Source organism: Artibeus jamaicensis, unplaced genomic scaffold (assembly GCF_021234435.1).
Source record: "Artibeus jamaicensis isolate MK-2021 breed Jamaican fruit bat unplaced genomic scaffold, CSHL_Jam_final scaffold_1019, whole genome shotgun sequence".
In the NCBI taxonomy this organism is placed as follows: domain Eukaryota; kingdom Metazoa; phylum Chordata; class Mammalia; order Chiroptera; family Phyllostomidae; genus Artibeus; species Artibeus jamaicensis.
In genome coordinates, this window is record NW_026522025.1 from 34786095 (window position 1) to 34802642 (window position 16548).

Sequence of the window (16548 nt, forward strand, 5' to 3'; positions counted from 1 at the left end):
ATTTGGAAGAAACTTTCCAGGTGGCTAATGATCCTCATAGGTCAAGAACTTATTTCCACGTGCTAAGCCACAAATAATATTTTCGATAAGGCTGTTTCTCTTTTGAATATATTTTAGATGAATCGTTGCCCTCTAAGAATCCACACAGAAATTAGATACCACGTTTTAGACTGCCTTCCCAGGAACTCGGTGGGATGAATATGGTCACATCCCCATGCACAAACAAGTAAAGCCAGATTATTTTAGTTCCCGTCTCACCAAATTTTTGCATATCTATTCTTCAGTAAATAGTCACTGAAAACTGTAAGATATGCAAGACAAGGAGACCTACCCACTTTGGAGGTGTGAGGGGGCCCATACGTCCCTCCTCCACGCCCATGTTAAAAAGCAGCTGAGAGAGATAAAGGAGTCGGGCTGATGGGCGGCAGTATATCATCTGTATTACTGAAAACGCTTTTTTGGAGAATGTGGTTTTGGATCTTTCGCCAAATGGGTGTTCTGAAATTTCATCCTTGGATCAGATAGTCTTAACCACCCTTCCCTGGCATAGCAGGACAGCAGAAGATGGCAGTGAGCTGGGGATGCCTCCTATTACCTAACAGAAGAGCCCAGAATTCACCATTTCCCCAGGCTGGCAGACCCCGTAGAGGAAAAGGAAGAAGGAGAGGTGGACAGAGAGGCCAGGTCATTATTGTGGGGAATTCTCTGCTCGGCATAATATGAGGAGAGTAAATAAACGAAAGTCCTCTTGCAGCACCTGCTGTGGGGTCTTCAAAGGAGGATCAGATCTGGCCCAGCTCACCAGGGATACGCAACGAGGAAGGGAGATAAGGCATCTGTGCACTCTGATTGCCCTTCTTCACAGCCTTAGCTAAAGCTTTCAATGTGGGGCATGTTATATGTGGCTGCCACATTTTTCCCTGGTGTTTCAACTGGCTGCCATCTTGTCTGGCTCCTTCCTACATGTGGAGCTTCTTTCAAGCACCACTTTTAGGCTTTAAAAAATTAATCCTTATTTGCTTAAAAAAGGATGAGAGGAACAATTTCTCTTCTCTTCATGAAAAAGTGCCAAACAGGTTCTGTCTTCCAGATATCTGGTGGTGATGTAACTTAGCCCAAAGGTGAATGTTTACCCTAAATTTAAGTGGGATACAGAATATGTTACATGATGACATATCTCAAACAGGAGCAAATGCATTGCAGCTGCTAAAGAATTAAAAATAGTAAAGTCACTGCAGGGAATTTATCATTATGATGATGATTAATTTAATAGCTTTGGAAATTGAATTGTAGTACTTAATTGACAAAACCCCACAATTCCACCTCCCACCCATCTTCTTTCTTTTACTTCCCCCAACTTCTGTGCATTTTCTAAAAAGAATTTTACAGCATTTAAGGGTAGACCTTTTTGGTGTTCTCAGCCAAACTTTTTGAAGCTAGTTGTTGACCAGAACCTGCAGCCAGCTTTCTTCAGAAAAACCTGCCCATGTGTCGAGCCAAGTTGTGATAGCCACTCTGTGCTGTTCCCACATAGGCTCTGGAATGGAACCGACCCATGCATGTGAATTTGCAGTAGCCACTGGATAAGAACCAGAATAATGACTCCAGAAGTAAAGGGTCACAGTGCTAACCGGCCGAGTCCAACCTCAGCTCAGCCTTGCTGCATTTCGTTCACTGCTCATTGCACTCCAGCCTATCAGAGGCTCTTGCAGGTCTGTGGGGGCTCATGAAGAAAGGGGTAAGTCTAGATGGAGATCAGGAATCTGGATTTGGAACATGTACTGCAGCTCATCTTGATTAAGAAGTTACTTTAGAAGAAACACAAAAGAGCGGGTAACTCAAGCTCCTCCATACAAACCTGTCCACGTTTATTCATGCAGAGAGGCTATTATGATCTGTCACAGTAAGAACACAGAGCGTTCCAAAGGGCTTCTTGGCCGTCCTTCAGGTGCCGGGCTTCCTGTCTTCTTCTGTGTCTTTGTGCACAAGTTGCCAGCAGCCTTTACTCCCTTTTGTTCCTAACTGTCAGGGATGTGCATGAACAAGAAAAATAAATATCTAGGATCAGACACGTTCTACATGAAATTTTGTTTTGGAACATGAAAGCTAAACACTTTCAGGCCAAAAAAACATATCTTTTCCTTGCCCTGGCCTGATGTAACCTCACTCCTAACTTACATCACACATTAAAAATTTCTGTTAGCCTTCTCTAACTTTCTTTCTTTTGCTTATAGTTAAGGGTTCTGGTCTTCTCCACCTTTGAACCATCCTCTACTCTTTTGAGATCACTTTTTCTCCCAGACCGTCGAATTGTTAAAAATAAGGCTGACACAGGTTCGTGACCATAATGGAGAGCAAGACTGGGGGAGGGGAAGCAGTGAGGCTCTGCGACCAAGGTCACACGATGTGAAAGCATCGAAGGATCTTGAAGATCTTCATCTCCAACAGCGTGTTTTTCCTTACAGACTATAACTCACTTAAACTTATGATTCAAAGTATACTAAACTCATTAACTATCATCACACATGATTGCTCTTTTTCTAAATTTCAAATTCTTTATGGAGGGAACTCTGGTATAATTCCAGAATGTGGCCTTCAGGCCCAAACAAAAGGGGTACCCAGTGAATACTGGATAAGGTAGTTCAAAGAATTGATGCAATAAACATTTATTGCATTTTTTTGTATACCAGGCTATTAGAATCTAATTTCTAGATGACCGTGTAAAAACATCAATAAGGCACAATCTCTTCTGTGGAATAGCTTACTGTCTGTTGAGTAAACAAATAGTTACACCCCAGTGATTACCCTAATGAACTGTGAATAAAGTAGCATAGAGACTCAGCTACTCTGAGTAGCTTACTCTGCCTTTTGTTGAGGACAGGAGGTAAATGGCTTTCTTTGAAGGATATGGGGAGGGCAGGGCACAGTTGTTTTTTGGATAATAGTATAATAATTAATATACAATAATAAACTCTGTTTCATGTACTCACAAGTGGAAACCTATTTTGCCCAACCCCTTAAAAACACACTCTAATACAGACTCTCATTTTATCGATAAGGAGCCTGAGACCTAAATATTTTAATTGCCATTGCTGGGATCCAGTCATTAGTTCTAGTAGAACTTAACTATTTCTCGTGAAAGAACTTTGGGTATCCAAAGAAATATTGTAATTGTTTTGGGAAAATGGGGTTGACTCTGAATATAGTTTCTCCTGGAGCAACATGATGTTTTTAGAGCCATGTTTATCAAAAGCTATCTTAGAAGCATTGATTAACTGTTTAATTCTCTTTTGTATGAGCCTAAAGCAACAGCTCTCCTAGTACATGGACTAAATACATCATTTTGATATTTTATTACAAAAACACTAAAAGGTAGGGCAGTCTAGAAACTTGCTAATGGGAATAGTTTGTGGCTCCCAGGTAATCTAGAAGATAGAAATCATTATACCAAATACAGCAGAAGGTCACACAATATATGAGACAGATAAAAGAAAGTATAAAAGAATCTTGTTAATCTTAGCTCCTAGTATATAATAGAACATAAATGGCACTGGATTATTTGAATGTTAAGCCCTATCTTAAATAAACCTTTTCTATAAAAATACTAACAAACTTCTATACTTTTTGTTTTTAATTAATTTAGATTATAAGGATTGGTTAGGTGAGAGGGTTGTCTTTTGATCTTACAGGGTACCTAAAATTTCTTTTCCTATACAATTTATTCCTAAATCTTTTAGTATGTCCACAAAACACAAGTTTATTTCATAACATTACTTGTGACTCCTGATCAGTAGAATTACATAGACTAGTATAATGCTGATCGAGAAACATTTGAATGCCCTCCTTCCTCTTATTTCTCTGAAATGATTACGTAAGCACCCTGCAAAACTGTGTGCGTGTGTGCATGTGTGTTTAGTTTTGCTTTCCAGTATATCATACTTAGTCCTTTGACTATGAGGGTGTTGTCTAACATTTCTGAGATTGATTTTTTTCACCTGCAAAATTAGGGAAATGATTTGCCTCAAGAATTTGCACCAAGTAAATGAAAGAGTCCTTGTAAAAACTCTCTCCCAATGTGCCTGGCAGATACTGGAATCACAGTAAATTACAGCTTAAATTATTTTGCTGCATTTCCTGTGGAGATGTTATAAAGTATTAAGAATAATCTGAAAGAAAACCTGTTTGTTATTTGAAAAAAGTACCCCATTCTCTTCCAGGACATAACAAGAATATGATAAATATCCTGTCTCTCCTTTTATTCCTTTCAGGTTCTGGTGAACAGTTTTCACAGCAGCAGGTTTTAATGATTATTTTTGAGGCCTGAACCTAAGCATTATTGACTAAGATAAAAACCACAGGCCTCAAGAGTAAGTATTGATGTTGGTAGAGAGCCAGTGGATGAATGATGTTTAATATATTAAATATTCAATGCAGAATGTTTGGTTTGTTGAGTTTTACTAACATTGCCAATTAAAATATCCAGTTTGTCTTTGGGAAGTTTAGTTTTATATGGCTACCATCTATTTCACCTGACAGTTACTACATAATAACAATGCTGGTAATGGTCCAAAGAATTTGCTAAAATTCTGTGTGAATCCAAACAGAAAAATAAAAATGACTTTGTTATTTAAGTGCTTATATTTTCTGCTAATTAGCTAAATTTGCACCTTGACTGATTATAAGTACTATAAATTATGTTTTAAATATAAAACTAAAACAATAGAAATTTTGTGGGAATATTGGCATCTCTCCCTCTTTTTCTGCTTTTCTGTAATTTCTAAAATACTACTCAGAACTCCCATTATCAGTGCCTACAGTTTTCTGAAATATAAACATTTTTTGTTCCGTGACCTTAAACCTATGTTAGGTTCCTATGTTAGGTGCCCGTCTGCCACTGGAAACACCTCTTTTAAAATCATACGAAGTGTATTTTTGAAGCAGACAACCTACATTTCATCACTTTCTTTCTACACATTTCTAAAAAGTAGAAATTGTGGAATGAGACCAAATCAGGAACTTTCAGGCTTAAGAAAATATTTTTGGAAAAGCAGTCCAGGACTTCAGGTCAAGATGGAGGCATAGGTAGACACACTTCGTATCCTTGCACAACCACAGAAAGAATTACAGCTAAATCTCAAAACAAATAGCGCCCAGAACTGTCCCAAAACTGAACTGTATGGAAGTCCAACAACCAAGGAAGCCACGTCCATCCAGACGGGTGGGAGAAGTGGAGAGGCGAGGAGACTAGGTGTGACGCAGGGCGTCTGTGGCAGCAGAACAGGCACAAGGGGTCCCACATTCGCGTGTGGTTGATAAAAATCAGGAGTGATACCTTGGGGATGAGGGATCGCAGGCACCGGCCAGGGTTCCAGTGCTGGGAAGGTAAATTCCTATAACTTCAGGCTATAAAAACCCGGTAGGGGATGGGGAGGAAGAAGAAACTGCTACATTTTCAGGAAACTCCACTTATGGGGCCTACACAATCTTAAAATGTATGCAAACCCACCCACTGTGGAGTTCAGTGCCAGGGTAACAGCTGGAAGGGTGCCAGTCTCATACAGGGAGTGGGTGAAATGAATAGAAATGGAGCAAGTGCTGGGCAAACCTCCAGACGCCAGGCAGCGACACAGTCCCCTCTCCAAGCCCTTATCCCACACAGAGCACAAAGCAGTGAAGCAGGTTGCCCTGCCAATTACATAGGGCTCCACCCCTCACAGTTTACGGATGATTTTTCTACACAGGCCACGCTACTATAGTAGTCAAAGCAGCTGTACCTGATACCCAGAAACAAACACAGGGAGGATGCCAAATGAGGAGACAAGAAAATGTGCCCTAAAAGAAAGAAAAGAGCAAAACCCAAGAAAAAGAACTAAGTGACTAAGAGATAGCCAACCTATCAGATGCAGAGTTCAAAACACTGGTGATCAGGATGCTCAAAGAATTCATTGAGTATGGCAACAACATAAAGGAAGATATGAAAGTTACACTAAGTGAGATAAAGAAAAATCTATAGGTAACGAACAGTGAAAGGAAGGAAGCCAGGATTCAAGTCAATGATTTGGAACATAAGGAAGAAATAAGCATTCGACCAGAACAGAATGAAGAAACAAGAATTCAAAAAATGAGGACAATATAAGAAGATTCTGGGACATCTCAAAACATGCCAATGTCAGGATCATAGGGCTGCAGAAGGAGAAGAGAAAGATCAAGGAATTGAAAACTTTCTCGAAACAATAGTGAAAGAAAACTTCCCTAATTTGGCAGGGGAAACAGACATCAAACGCCAAGAAGCACAGAGAGTTCCAAACAAGTTGGGCCCAAAGAGAACATACCAAGACACATCATAATTAAAATGTCAAAGATTAAAAATAAAAAAATCTTAAAACCAGCAAGAGAAAGGCAGACAGTTACCCACAAAGGAGTACCTATGACACTGTCAGCTGATTTCTCAAAAGATAACTTTACAGACAAGAAGAGACTGGCAAGAAGTATTCAAAGTGATGAAAAGCAAGGACCTACAACCTAGATCACTCTATCCAGCAAAGCTATCATTTACAATGGAAGGACAGATAAAGTGCTTCCCAGATAAGCTAACACTGAAGGAGTTCATCACCACCAAGCCATTATTAAAGGAATTCTTAAAGGGACTTATTTAAGAAAAAGAAGATCAAAGCTATGAATATTAAAATGGCAACAAATTCACAACTATCGACAACTGTATGTTAAAAAGAAAAACCTAAGCAAATAACTAGAACAGGAATAATGTCATTGGTATGGAGGTCATTTGGAGGGTTATCAGCTGGGAGGGGGTAGAGAGAGAATGCGGGAAAGGTGCAGAGAGTAAGAAGCATAATTGGTAGGTACAAAATAGACAGGGGGAGGTTAAGAATAGTGTAGGAAATGGAGAAGCCAAAGAACTTAATATGCACAACCCATGGACATGAACTAAGGGAGGATCACTAGGGGGAAGAGGGGTACAGGGTGGAGAGGAGCAAAGGGGGGAAAACTGAGACAACTGTAATAGCATACTCAATAAAGTATGCTTTTAAAAAAGAGATCCAAATATTCCAATTATTACACTGTCAGCCTTTATTTTGTGTTAAGAACTGTTCTGAGAGCTTATATCATTTAATCTTCACAAGACCCCTATGAGGTAGGTGGTGGCATTATTATTGTTACTATGACTGCAGCTCTTACTACTACTACCACAGTCACCATCACCATTTCATGGACAGATCAAGAAACTTCCATAGTAACACAGCTAGTAACTGGTAAGAGTTAGGAGTTGAACCCAGACAATCTGGATGTGGGATCTGTTCTCATAATTACTATGCATAGGGCTAAGTATAGACCCAGCTTCCTGAAACATCCGTAGATGTACACATAGGATTTGTATTTGAGTAATAATCCAAAAAAATCTTTGACTTTTCAGTTTCTAAAGTACAATTTTCCAGCACTTAAGATATCTAAATTCTTTTAAGTGGTTTACTGGCTATGAACAGGTGTGTGAAAGGAGTTACATGTGTTGACCTTGCTGACAATCTCTCTAAGCCTCGTTTTCTGTGACTTTCAGCCTCTAAAGGAATGTTGGTAAATATGTATTCTGATTTCCTTTTCTTCCCCCAGTTTACAAATGAGAAGTTAGTCATTTCCTGCTCTGTGATCCCACGGCACTTTGTTCATACTCTATATTTTAAGTAAACACTTTTTTTTTTGTAATTAATCTGTTTATATGTCACTTCTTTCCATCCCCCACCCTTGCCTCCAAGTGAGCTCCTAGAGCTGGAACCAGGTCTTCTTTATTTTTGTCCCCACCCGCCTGGTGACCAATGGATGAATCACACTGCCTGGAGAGGGTATGGGACTTGCCCGGATTAGCAGGCTGACTTGTGAACAGCTTTTCCAACTCCCAGTCTGGTACTTATCACTCACATGCTGCCAGAGACGTTTCCAAACGATTTGGAATCTTGCTAATGATTTAGGACACCATTTCCATATATGTTCTTCTAGCTTAGCATATTTATAAAATTATACTAATAGTCACGTTGAAGATGAGGATGGTGGTGATGGTGCCACTGTCGAACCTTATCCCACCGTTCAATATGAGGATCAAACAAAATGATAATATCTGTGAAAGTTTTGGCACTGGTATAATGCCTTCCACAAGGACATTTACTGCTGTTACTCTAGTCCATTGTTATTGACGTGTGATACACAAAGTATTTTCACATTCGGTATCTCACTGTTCATTATACCCCTGTGAAGTAGGTGGTCTCATTGCCATTTCACAGATGAGAGAACTGAAGCTGCAAAAGACGAAGTACTTCACTTCCAACCACAGTGGCTGAAAGCAGCCTAGTCTCTTCCCTTGTTGCAACACAGCCACCAGAATGAGGCTGCCAAGTCCCTTGAGGTGTGGCATCGTCCTCCCGAAGCCTCCAGGAGTGAGCCAGGAGAGAGACCTGCAGGAAGGGGGGGAGCTCAGCTTTTCTAACTGCAGGGCAATCGTATATGTGTGTTTAAATTTTAGTTCGATTTTTTCATTTAATCACAATGCAGGGTCTGGGCACAGAAAGCTTAATAAGATAAAGCGAGTGATTTCATTTTGGAGTGGCCAGCCAGCATTGTAACAATCAGCATGTGAGTCATGGGGTCCAGGCAGGAGGGGGCTGACCCCTCCATCGCTTTTGTCTCAATGGGGAGTTCCTTACTGCTACTCTCTCGGAGGAAATGAAAGATGATAAATCCAGCTGCTGCTTCCTGTTTCTATAATTCAGAGATTTATTTATTTAACGGGTAGAATGCCTTATTTTTAAACCAGTGGAAAATACCCTCAACCTGATCCTTGTTAGTATTTCCTTAAAAACTGGATATACTCACTTAGGCTTTAAGAGAGAGAGTGTGTGTGTGTGTGTGTGTGTGTGTGTGTGTGTGTGTGTGTGTGTGTGTCTCTCTCTTCTCGTTCGTTTGTGTCGTGTGTGTCTCTGTCTGAAATTCCCATGATGGTGCCTGGGCTAACTCACACTGTGTTTTTCAACAACCAAAGAAAAAACCAATTAAAGCAGATTTTATGGGGCTCTAAATGAGACTGATGGCTGTCTGAGAAGAGGCCTGTAATTTATATCGTGGAGTAGCTATCTTGATTGTGCCTGTTGTGCAGCTCAGGTCTGGTTTTACTTCTGCTTGTAATTGTAATTAGTGAAAACGTCCTGCGTGGTGCCAGGGCCACACTACCTCCTCACGTGCCGTGGATTATGGAAGGTAGCCACAAGGTGTGGGTGACTGGGATGCAACTTGATGGGTTCAGTTGTATAACCAACGGCTCCATAATTACAAAAATAATAGATATATTTTCTCTGACGCGAGTTTATTTTCATTTCGAATTTAAGAGACAGAATGTGTATGGGAGTATCAGTGCTGCTTTTCAGAATCACTGAGGAAATTTATTTGGCTCAGTAGAATTGTGAGGTTATAGTGACTGTAGCCCATCCCCGTAACTAAGCAAGAAGCTCCTCCTTTAATGTCCCTACAGTCATAGCTGTGGCAGTGATCTGTTCACAGTGGGTAATCAGCACACACTGTGTGTGCACTTACGAACTGGCTGGCCCAATTCATTTACTCTGTAAGAATTACAGTTACAGTTTATAATAAATAAACTCAGAATAAAAAGGAAATGTTCATAACTTAAATTCAGAGAAGAGCTTATGCTGAATATTTGGTCTGAGGTTGTGAACAGCTCCTGAAGGTAGTTAAAATGTGAGGCTGTAACACTCCTGGGCGCCTGTTCCAGTGCACTCGATAGTGTAGAATCATCCAGTTCCAATCTCAGCTGTGCCGTTTCCTGGTTGCAACAGCTTCTTGGCTAAAAAGGAAAATGAAGTTTATAGTTGTTTTTTCCCTTTTTTGGGGGGTGGGGGGCCTCAGCTCTTTGTAAGGATCAGGGTAGTTGGAATCTGTGCAAGTGCTTTTAAAAACTGAGATGATGATAAAGGCATTAGGTAATACCGTCGCTAAATGGCGGTCAGGTTGTAAATTGTGATTTAGTTTTTTAGACTTTGAACTGGTGTCCTGAGTTAGCCTTGGAACACCAAGGTTTGTCTCCTTCACCTAAGGGTTTCTCCTGCTATTTTGTAAAACTTGGGGGAATGATTAAATTTAATTTGAGCTCATCTTTGAAACAAGCTGAAGTGGGCAGGTGTGGGTATGGGTATAGGCTTGGTAGGTTAGTCAGATCTGGGTTTGAATCCTGGTCTACCGTATTTTAACTGCATGATCTTGGTCAAATTTGTATTTTTAAATTCTATTCTCAATAAAATGAGAACAATAATGCCACTGCTCGGGGAGGATGTGACAGCTTAATGAGCTCAAGTATGGGAGTGCTTGGTGACTCAGTAAGAGACCGTTTTCTTTCCGGTCTCCTCCCGTATATTTGCAGTAGTCTCTGTGTTGAATGATGAGATTCACCCTGCGATGACCACTCACAGAGACGCCAGCAACACGTGCCATCTCTCCTCCCTGCCTCGTCTTGTCCCCTCCGCACCATGCCAGGGAAATGGGAAGTAAATTAAGCTGCTTTAGATCACTAACACTCTCCTTAGGAACAATAAATATTTCTTCTCCCACCTTCTTCCTCTCAGTGTATTTTAACCTGAGTTCTTTTAATGCTTGACCTTCCAGGGAGTTTCCGGGGGTGAGAAAGCCTGACGCTGTTTGGATTACTTCAACAGAGACTGACGTGCTCGCTCCTATGTCCACGTGCTGTGTTTTGTTTTCGAAGTTATATGGGTTGTGGAGTTATTTTTGCAAGCCCCCCCCTTTTTAAAAAAAGTTTAGACTTTCCCAAAAAGGACTCTTTAAAGTTTTACAACTGGTTAAGTTCTATGGTGCTTAGCAAGATTAATATTTACCAATTTAAGTGAAGGGAAAAGCAAACAATATATATCCAACCTCTGTTTAAGAATTTCCATAGAATTATTGAATTCTTTAATCTTGGTACCTTTATTTAGTTATAACAGCATGCCATGTACTTCTGTTAGAGCTCCTAGTAGAAATGTGTTTGCTCTGTATGAGTTAACCTGATGCTCAAAATAGGAAACAGCCATATGAAAAACATCTACTTTCTCACCCTGCTGTTTCCAGCTTCTACCTCCTTGCCCTCAAACCTGCCTCTCCTTCTCCCTGTTGCTTTGTTTTTCTCCCCCAGCCAAGTTTCAAGAAGTGAAAATGCCGTTGCCACTTATCTCTACCCACAGTGAGCCACACTTCACTCGGGGTTGGGCTGAAGTCTCAGTGACTCAACGGCAGCTACTCTTCTCAGCTTCCTGGACTAGCCTCTGATACTGCTCACCAGTCACTCTCTTCTTTAAGCGTTTGCCTCCTTTGGTTTCCAGGACACAGTGCTCTTTGTCCTCCTCTGATCCTTTTTTTTTCTGCCTGTTCCTTGAGAGGTAGAGGTTCCCCAGGACCCTTGACCTTTTTGTCTGCAGGTCTCTCCTTGGGGACTCTCATCTTCCATACCCTGACTAGTCATAAATGTGTCGTTCCATCTTAGACCCTCTCTCTTGAGATTCAAGTGACTGCTAGACATTTTTCCTAGAATCCTAGCTATTCAAGCTGAAAGTTGAATTTACCTGGAAGTCATCTTGACTCATGTCACTTTCTCATTCATTTCCTTTCCTCCAGTATTTCCTCCCTCCAGTCCCTCTTCCATATTCTGAATAGAATTCTTTCTAAATTAGAACACTGAACTCATTGCCCTGCACCCCCACCTGTTTGAACCACTCAGGGTTCCTTATCACCCCTTTCTTATCTGGACCTGATAATGTTACACTTTTCCTGAGCACTACCTCTGGAAAATCCTCCCCTTTGTGTTCTAGGAACCCAGAGAGTACACCTTGCTCTCAAATATTCTGAGACAAGCCCTATCTCCATCCTTCCAGACTGCCCCAAGGCTCTAAGATAACTCCCTTGTTGACCTGCCCCTCTGAAACTCAGGCCCCTTCCTTGTCTTTGAGACAGCGCTCGTGAGCAATTTTTCTCCCTATTGGAACAGCCTGAATAAAATCATCTCCTTAATTGTCAGCTGTATTTTGTTTCTCTCAAAAGTTTTCCAGTTCAGGAGTTGAATTATATGTTTACCTTTATTGCATATTGCTCATCTCAGCTATCATAGTGTTCTTGGCATTCATACACTTACTTTGCTGTCCTTTTCGATTAGGATATATTAGGACAGTTTACCCTAAATAATCTGGGTAGGATAGGGGTCATGCTTCATCCTTTCCAGAATACCTAAGCTAAGCAGGGAAAAATCATTAAGTTCTGACAGGGCAAGGACTATACCTGTCTTGCTCTACTATGTATATATTTTTAGCACTTATCACATTACCTAAGCCACATATTTGTTGAAAATGTAAATAATATGAGCTTGACGGCCTCGTGACAACAGAGGCTTCATGAAAACTATGATGGACGAGGCAAACTGTCTTCAGTAACAAGTCCCCAATAACTAGCACGGTGTACGGTGTTTGAAAACACATCAATGGCCCTGGCTGGCGTGACTCAGTGGATTGAGTGCCGGACTGCAAAACAAAGTCTCCAGTTCAGTTCCCAGCACATGGCTAGGTTTGCAAGCCAGGTCCCCAGTAGAGGGTGGTGAGAGGCAACTACACATTGATGTTTCTCTCCTCCTCTCCCTCCCTTCCCTTCTGTCTAAAAGTAAATAAAATCTTAAAAAGAAAGAAAGAAAATGAATCAATGAATGAACAGCCAACCTCATGCTTAATATTTCTTAGCATTAGCAGCTTCTACCTAATGGTTTTGGTTCGTCAATAAAGTAAGCATTGTTATAATTATAGTTCTGATGTGTTGTATGTAAAATCACACAAATGAGCAAGTTTTGTCTTGGTTACAAAGATGTTTCTACTGTTTTTGACTTTCTTGAAGAAGAGAGGAATATAACATTTAACCACTCCAAAAAATTGTCTCACTCAGATGGATAAATTCTATCACTTAGATTTTAGAAGATTTAGACCTTAGTTTATATCCCATATGTTGATTCTTTAGTCTGGAATTTGCAGTGGGTGGAGCGTGAAGCCAGGAACCTGCTTGTGTTCACTCTCTTCAGTTTACCCAAGATCCTGTATAAACATGTTGTGGGTTATGACATGGGAAGCATTCTTAATTATCTCTACAGTTAAAATAGCAGACTCTTAAATAAATACGTTGGCATCATTGGCGCTCAAGTACGTAACACATATTTTTTTCAGATGATATCTTGGGCCATTGTTTTTTCAGAATTAAAACATTGTCATAGCTTTTCAGAAAATAAATATCCAAAATTTTCCAAAGTCAAAGACAGTCATGTAATCTGTGTAAAAGCAACTCATCTAAAATAATTAACAGCATACTGAATTAGAAATAATGCTTGTTTGTATGGTGTATCATCCCAATACAAAAAAGGTTTAGGGACTTTACCAACTATAGGCTGCTCAATTGTGATTCAGTATTACAATTCCACTAATGCTTAACTGAGAGAAATGTTGTAAATCGTAACATAACGGTGGCTCTCTAGGAAAACTCCACTAGTTCACCAAAATTTGGAAAAAAAGGAAGACTATTCCATACACGCCTTAGCTAGTGAAGGACTTTTGAGTTAAATGTCCCAGCAAACCTGCTTTTCCGGAGACCATTTGTAATTTTCACAGGAGCTGCACAAACAGCCGCTACGTCCTTAGAAATAAGAGGAATTAAGTTGAACATGAATAAAACATTTTTTTGTTTTATCAAATGCCTTGAAGTAGGGCAAAAATTATATTTAGCAAAGCTTACAAATTTATCAGTAATTCTAAAGTAAGGCTTTTGTTTGTATTACTTTAAAAGGCTAACCCTTTGGTGGAATTTTATTTACCTGCAAGACCCATAATTCTGATGCCCATAATGAATTCCACTGTGTTAGAGATTATATTGTCAAAATTCATTAATGATTTTTGAGAGGTTTGATTGTCCTTAATCTCTGCTATTATTGACTGATTTATACCTTTATTCTCCTCAGATCCCCTCTAATGCTGGTTTTCTCTTTTCTTCATTATTTTTCATTTCCCTTCAAAGCCTCATGGTCCTTTTTAATTTCTGTTGCTGCCACATCTCAAATCAAGGGTTTTCCTCAATTTGGGGAGTAGCTGGGATGGGGGCATTGAATGAGCGTGTCTGCTATGTGCTCAACAGTATCCTGGGTGATGTGGGCATCTGGTGACAACGGCGTTTTGTTTATTCCCATTTCGTTGATGAGGAAAATGAAGACCCAAGTTTCCATAGCTGGAGAGATGAGACATTTTTTGTATTCCCATTTTACAGATAAATTGGTAAGAGGTGAAGAAGGGATGAAAATACAGACAGGCTAACTCCTAAGTCTTGTTTTCATCCATTGTTACCTACTTGTTGAGAATTAAAATTCTATTTTAGATTATTAGCTCAGTTAAAGAGACTCGAGGTTATTTGCGCATAAATCCTGCCATTTCCTGATTATCTTTGTACAGGTTTGAAGTATTTGGGATTTTTCTCATACAGTTATCCCTTATATCTCTGCCCATTGCTTGGCTACTATTTACTTAGAAAATGTAAGTTCAGTTTAATATTGACCACAAGAAAACATAGAAAAGAATAAAACTGTACTGTGCTTCCCTGTCTCCTCTAAAAGGTATAGTCAAGGTTTTTTCTTTGGTTTTGTTCTACTAGTTTGTACTTTAGTTTATTCTGGAAACCAGATTTTATTAGCATGAATATCGTGGGCTCTGTAGAATTCTGACAGTGTCGTCTCCTCATTTCCTTTTAATTATATTGTATACCATTGTACAGAGCAGTACATGAAGACAGACATGTTTTTGGTTTCAAAAGTGTGCTGTACCCCAGAAATATTCTGAAGAAATAGCTGTTGATCATCTGTATGTTGATAGCAATAAGGAATGTTTTTCAAACTATCTAAGCTTACAGATTTCCTACCCAAGCATATGAGGGCTTATAGATACCATTTGTCTACTTTTAAAAGGGATTAAAAAAAAAGATTAAGAAGTGATTCAGGGAAATGTGTGAGGAAAAAAAGTATGCGAAGGGCTTAGAAAAAAGATTTAATTTCAATAAAACCATGTAAATGGATATAAAAGACAATAGGTGTGGAACAAGGAAGTGGAGAATTAAAAGAAATCTGAACGTCATCTTTGCCATCTTTCTCTTCACTCTCCCCACACAGTCCATTAAGTCCTGTAGTTATTTCTTTGGCCTATTAGTTTGTAAATACATCGCTTCCATTTATTCACTCCCTTCTTCACCACTCACAGCCTTTCCTTTACCTCCATCCTTTGCCCAGAGCAATGCAGCTATTGCTGTTTTCCTTATCTCACGTCTTCCCTCACTAACCTTACAGTGGGCCCACAGTGATTTTTTTAAGAGACACAAACTGATTTTCATCCATCTCCCATCTCAGCTAAAAATACATCAGTGGCTTCCCATTGCCCATAGTTTGAAGACATCAGAAACTTTACTTGGCTTAGAGGACCCTGCGTCATCTCCCACCACACACTGCTGTCACTCCCTGAGCCTTTTTAGCCCCTCACATGTTCTTTGCTCTCTCCACCCCCCCCCCACTCCCCACCATCTCTCCATCTTAGCCTTTGGACATTCTGGCCCTACTTACCTTTGCATTCTTCACCCCTCACTTAAGTCAAGTTGTGGCTTCTTCCCTGATCTAGCCGACTGAAAGAAAAACCCCTATTACCCGTCTTCAGAATACCATGCAAGCAGGGGAAGGTCTGAGTTTTCTGGAGTCTGAAATTGGAGAGCTCTCTTTATGAAAAGGAACACAAAGTTAGAGATAGAAAGTCCGTGCAGGGCCTTGAAAGAGGCCTTTGAAAGGGAGGGGTCCCGCAGCTGAATCTTCCGCCACCACACCACGAATCTGCCTCTGTCTGTCCCTCTCCTTGGTAGCTCTTCTCAGTTGACCATTTTATATACTCAGTGAATATTTTTGTCTCCTACTCTGTACACTCTGTAAGAAAGGAACTGTGTCTCAGTTTGCTCATCAGGTTTTCTCCAGGAATTTGCATTGTGTTAACACTGAGCATACAGTATATATTTTATGGGTGGGGAGGGATAAGTGAATAACTAAACAAAGACTCGGGTTAAGGGTTAGCGTGCATAATGTCTTTAAAATATTTAGCTAAATTTCTTGGAAGCCAAAAGTAAATGGAGAACATCTGAATGCCATGACTCTTTATAGCAGTACATCATGAAAGACAAACTTGTGTTAGTACCGAGTGGTCAAGAAAAGTTTTTATTGGGTTCTTATGAATAAAAACAGCTTATTCAACACAATGGATAATAACAGCAGCTAATTTTTATTGAGCACTTACGAGGTTCTGGGCACTTGCCCAACACTTGATACGGTACTCTGAGCTAAGTGTTTATCGACTCCAGAACTTCTGCGTCCATTGCCTATGCAAAAGGGCAGGAAACTCCGTGAGGACCAAGAGAAGGAAGGCCCGACGCTCTGGCGGT

The 16548-nt window shown here is 40.1% G+C and overlaps 1 protein-coding gene across 13 annotated transcripts in view; it reads left to right on the forward strand.

Moving 5' to 3' along the window:
• The window catches only part of LRRC8D (leucine rich repeat containing 8 VRAC subunit D), a 122831-nt gene that overhangs the window by 90807 nt on the left and 15476 nt on the right, over positions 1-16548 (forward strand). The window contains exon 1 of one of the 13 annotated variants that reach the window (XM_037154403.2): positions 1716-1738. The exons of 11 other annotated variants lie outside the window; for them this stretch is intronic. The gene's annotated coding sequence lies outside the window, so the exon portion shown is untranslated. Of the gene's footprint in view, positions 1-1715; positions 1739-4297; positions 4368-16548 lie in introns of those variants that run through there. One more of the 13 variants, XM_037154402.2, reaches the window with a different exon arrangement.